Consider the following 6,000-nt stretch of genomic DNA (forward strand, 5'->3'; position numbering starts at 1 on the left):
GCTGCATAAGATCATTATCTCAAATGCTGTATTCTTGTCTCGTGTACTGACAAAAACGCTTACTAAGACTATCAACCAGGTGATTTAACATTGTAACCTGTTCTGAATGTCTTACCAACTTGAAATGACAGATTAGAAACAGATTATTGGGGAAAATATGATCATTCAGTGAGTGTCTAAGTATGGTGATAAGCCACCATGTGCTGTCAAGAAAAACCTCCTTCCTACTTGGCGGTGGCTCTATAACTCTCTGAACCATGCTGGAAGGAACACCATTTTTCTGTATAATATCAGTCCATGGCATAAAAACAAGGAAATCTATCATTTTTTAGAAGGAGACTTTGTCAAACTGAATTTCAAAACTTTCTCTACCAGACTTAAATCAAGAAATAACAAATTTTCTGGAGAATGTGGGCATCGATCCCACTACTTCTCGCATGCTAAGCGAGCTCTCTACCATTTGAGCTAATTCCCCATCTCCTGAGATCTCTGTAAATCACTCAGTTGGCCAGTCTCCCCTTAGGGCCTGTGATGAGAGACTTCATTCATTTGTCAAGGCAATGTGATACATTTTAGGACAGAACATACATGCTGAGCAGGTTGTGAGGACTTGCCACAGAAACCACCCTTTCACAGGGGGATTAGCTCAAATGGTAGAGCGCTCGCTTTGCATGTGAGAGGTAGTGGGATCGATGCCCACATTCTCCACTATTGAACCCTCAATTGCTTCTTGTGAGTGACATCTATTTACTTCTACCTCAACATGAAACATCTCGGTATCAAACCTCTGCACACAGCTGTGCATAGTCTTGCTTTGGTTTCTTGAAAACCTGTCAAGTCTCTTTCCAGATCCTCTTTAAGTTCTAACTTAGTAGTGGGACGCGAGAGGTATTTCCACTCTCTGGCCCTTTGCATATCTTCACATTGCGTGTAACCCTAATGACTCACACTATAGTGAGGTGCTAAACACACCTTGACTCAAGAGGTCCCACACCCCACCAGTTTGTGGGGGGTTGAACAACCTGAATGTTTAACACAACAACTCTGCGTATAGGTGAAGATCCTAGAGAGATTAATTACCTGAAACCTCCCACAAGTCTTTTGGATTTAAAGAAGCCTCTTGGACGACCAGTGTAGCATCTTCAAGAAACACAAGCAAGGCCAGTTGCCTATGTGAGCAGGTACAAAACCAGAAAACATTAGTTAGAGTCCTGTAGTCCCCTAAATTGGTCTCCAGTAAAGAAATGATAACCAACTGTGGTCTGCACGCATGGGTTAGAAACCTTTTTTGTCAGCAATAGTTTTATCTTCTTCTGGGGTCCACAGCCCCTTGTCACCATTGTAACAACTCTCTTTAGAACAGGAAAAATTTCAATTTGAGGAGATAAACTTACCTCTGAATAGGACGAGGTGGCCGAGTGGCACGCGTGGGTTCGAATCCCATCCTCGTCGCAGCCAAGTTTACACAATATTGTTCTCTAATTGACTCCTTCAGCTTACTCTGCTGCATAAGATCATTATCTCAAATGCTGTATTCTTGTCTCGTGTACTGACAAAAACGCTTACTAAGACTATCAACCAGGTGATTTAACATTGTAACCTGTTCTGAATGTCTTACCAACTTGAAATGACAGATTAGAAACAGATTATTGGGGAAAATATGATCATTCAGTGAGTGTCTAAGTATGGTGATAAGCCACCATGTGCTGTCAAGAAAAACCTCCTTCCTACTTGGCGGTGGCTCTATAACTCTCTGAACCATGCTGGAAGGAACACCATTTTTCTGTATAATATCAGTCCATGGCATAAAAACAAGGAAATCTATCATTTTTTAGAAGGGGACTTTGTCAAACTGAATTTCAAAACTTTCTCTACCAGACTTAAATCAAGAAATAACAAATTTTCTGGAGAATGTGGGCATCGATCCCACTACTTCTCGCATGCTAAGCGAGCTCTCTACCATTTGAGCTAATTCCCCATCTCCTGAGATCTCTGTAAATCACTCAGTTGGCCAGTCTCCCCTTAGGGCCTGTGATGAGAGACTTCATTCATTTGTCTAGGCAATGTGATACATTTTAGGACAGAACATACATGCTGAGCAGGTTGTGAGGACTTGCCACAGAAACCACCCTTTCACAGGGGGATTAGCTCAAATGGTAGAGCGCTCGCTTTGCATGTGAGAGGTAGTGGGATCGATGCCCACATTCTCCACTATTGAACCCTCAATTGCTTCTTGTGAGTGACATCTATTTACTTCTACCTCAACATGAAACATCTCGGTATCAAACCTCTGCACACAGCTGTGCATAGTCTTGCTTTGGTTTCTTGAAAACCTGTCAAGTCTCTTTCCAGATCCTCTTTAAGTTCTAACTTAGTAGTGGGACGCGAGAGGTATTTCCACTCTCTGGCCCTTTGCATATCTTCACATTGCGTGTAACCCTAATGACTCACACTATAGTGAGGTGCTAAACACACCTTGACTCAAGAGGTCCCACACCCCACCAGTTTGTGGGGGGTTAAACAACCTGCATGTTTAACACAACAACTCTGCGTATAGGTGAAGATCCTAGAGAGATTAATTACCTGAAACCTCCCACAAGTCTTTTGGATTTAAAGAAGCCTCTTGGACGACCAGTGTAGCATCTTCAAGAAACACAAGCAAGGCCAGTTGCCTATGTGAGCAGGTACAAAACCAGAAAACATTAGTTAGAGTCCTGTAGTCCCCTAAATTGGTCTCCAGTAAAGAAATGATAACCAACTGTGGTCTGCACGCATGGGTTAGAAACCTTTTTTGTCAGCAATAGTTTTATCTTCTTCTGGGGTCCACAGCCCCTTGTCACCATTGTAACAACTCTCTTTAGAACAGGAAAAATTTCAATTTGAGGAGATAAACTTACCTCTGAATAGGACGAGGTGGCCGAGTGGCACGCGTGGGTTCGAATCCCATCCTCGTCGCAGCCAAGTTTACACAATATTGTTCTCTAATTGACTCCTTCAGCTTACTCTGCTGCATAAGATCATTATCTCAAATGCTGTATTCTTGTCTCGTGTACTGACAAAAACGCTTACTAAGACTATCAACCAGGTGATTTAACATTGTAACCTGTTCTGAATGTCTTACCAACTTGAAATGACAGATTAGAAACAGATTATTGGGGAAAATATGATCATTCAGTGAGTGTCTAAGTATGGTGATAAGCCACCATGTGCTGTCAAGAAAAACCTCCTTCCTACTTGGCGGTGGCTCTATAACTCTCTGAACCATGCTGGAAGGAACACCATTTTTCTGTATAATATCAGTCCATGGCATAAAAACAAGGAAATCTATCATTTTTTAGAAGGGGACTTTGTCAAACTGAATTTCAAAACTTTCTCTACCAGACTTAAATCAAGAAATAACAAATTTTCTGGAGAATGTGGGCATCGATCCCACTACTTCTCGCATGCTAAGCGAGCTCTCTACCATTTGAGCTAATTCCCCATCTCCTGAGATCTCTGTAAATCACTCAGTTGGCCAGTCTCCCCTTAGGGCCTGTGATGAGAGACTTCATTCATTTGTCTAGGCAATGTGATACATTTTAGGACAGAACATACATGCTGAGCAGGTTGTGAGGACTTGCCACAGAAACCACCCTTTCACAGGGGGATTAGCTCAAATGGTAGAGCGCTCGCTTTGCATGTGAGAGGTAGTGGGATCGATGCCCACATTCTCCACTATTGAACCCTCAATTGCTTCTTGTGAGTGACATCTATTTACTTCTACCTCAACATGAAACATCTCGGTATCAAACCTCTGCACACAGCTGTGCATAGTCTTGCTTTGGTTTCTTGAAAACCTGTCAAGTCTCTTTCCAGATCCTCTTTAAGTTCTAACTTAGTAGTGGGACGCGAGAGGTATTTCCACTCTCTGGCCCTTTGCATATCTTCACATTGCGTGTAACCCTAATGACTCACACTATAGTGAGGTGCTAAACACACCTTGACTCAAGAGGTCCCACACCCCACCAGTTTGTGGGGGGTTGAACAACCTGCATGTTTAACACAACAACTCTGCGTATAGGTGAAGATCCTAGAGAGATTAATTACCTGAAACCTCCCACAAGTCTTTTGGATTTAAAGAAGCCTCTTGGACGACCAGTGTAGCATCTTCAAGAAACACAAGCAAGGCCAGTTGCCTATGTGAGCAGGTACAAAACCAGAAAACATTAGTTAGAGTCCTGTAGTCCCCTAAATTGGTCTCCAGTAAAGAAATGATAACCAACTGTGGTCTGCACGCATGGGTTAGAAACCTTTTTTGTCAGCAATAGTTTTATCTTCTTCTGGGGTCCACAGCCCCTTGTCACCATTGTAACAACTCTCTTTAGAACAGGAAAAATTTCAATTTGAGGAGATAAACTTACCTCTGAATAGGACGAGGTGGCCGAGTGGCACGCGTGGGTTCGAATCCCATCCTCGTCGCAGCCAAGTTTACACAATATTGTTCTCTAATTGACTCCTTCAGCTTACTCTGCTGCATAAGATCATTATCTCAAATGCTGTATTCTTGTCTCGTGTACTGACAAAAACGCTTACTAAGACTATCAACCAGGTGATTTAACATTGTAACCTGTTCTGAATGTCTTACCAACTTGAAATGACAGATTAGAAACAGATTATTGTGGAAAATATGATCATTCAGTGAGTGTCTAAGTATGGTGATAAGCCACCATGTGCTGTCAAGAAAAACCTCCTTCCTACTTGGCGGTGGCTCTATAACTCTCTGAACCATGCTGGAAGGAACACCATTTTTCTGTATAATATCAGTCCATGGCATAAAAACAAGGAAATCTATCATTTTTTAGAAGGGGACTTTGTCAAACTGAATTTCAAAACTTTCTCTACCAGACTTAAATCAAGAAATAACAAATTTTCTGGAGAATGTGGGTATCGATCCCACTACTTCTCGCTTGCTAAGCGAGCGCACTACCATTTGAGCTAATTCCCCATCTACTGAGATCTCTGTAAATCACTCAGTTGGCCAGTCTCCCCTTAGGGCCTGTGATGAGAGACTTCATTCATTTGTCTAGGCAATGTGATACATTTTAGGACAGAACATACATGCTGAGCAGGTTGTGAGGACTTGCCACAGAAACCACCCTTTCACAGGGGGATTAGCTCAAATGGTAGAGCGCTCGCTTTGCATGTGAGAGGTAGTGGGATCGATGCCCACATTCTCCACTATTGAACCCTCAATTGCTTCTTGTGAGTGACATCTATTTACTTCTACCTCAACATGAAACATCTCGGTATCAAACCTCTGCACACAGCTGTGCATAGTCTTGCTTTGGTTTCTTGAAAACCTGTCAAGTCTCTTTCCAGATCCTCTTTAAGTTCTAACTTAGTAGTGGGACGCGAGAGGTATTTCCACTCTCTGGCCCTTTGCATATCTTCACATTGCGTGTAACCCTAATGACTCACACTATAGTGAGGTGCTAAACACACCTTGACTCAAGAGGTCCCACACCCCACCAGTTTGTGGGGGGTTGAACAACCTGCATGTTTAACACAACAACTCTGCGTATAGGTGAAGATCCTAGAGAGATTAATTACCTGAAACCTCCCACAAGTCTTTTGGATTTAAAGAAGCCTCTTGGACGACCAGTGTAGCATCTTCAAGAAACACAAGCAAGGCCAGTTGCCTATGTGAGCAGGTACAAAACCAGAAAACATTAGTTAGAGTCCTGTAGTCCCCTAAATTGGTCTCCAGTAAAGAAATGATAACCAACTGTGGTCTGCACGCATGGGTTAGAAACCTTTTTTGTCAGCAATAGTTTTATCTTCTTCTGGGGTCCACAGCCCCTTGTCACCATTGTAACAACTCTCTTTAGAACAGGAAAAATTTCAATTTGAGGAGATAAACTTACCTCTGAATAGGACGAGGTGGCCGAGTGGCACGCGTGGGTTCGAATCCCATCCTCGTCGCAGCCAAGTTTACACAATATTGTTCTCTAATTGACTCCT

Source organism: Limanda limanda, chromosome 17 (genome assembly GCF_963576545.1).
Source record: "Limanda limanda chromosome 17, fLimLim1.1, whole genome shotgun sequence".
In the NCBI taxonomy this organism is placed as follows: Eukaryota; Metazoa; Chordata; class Actinopteri; order Pleuronectiformes; family Pleuronectidae; genus Limanda; species Limanda limanda.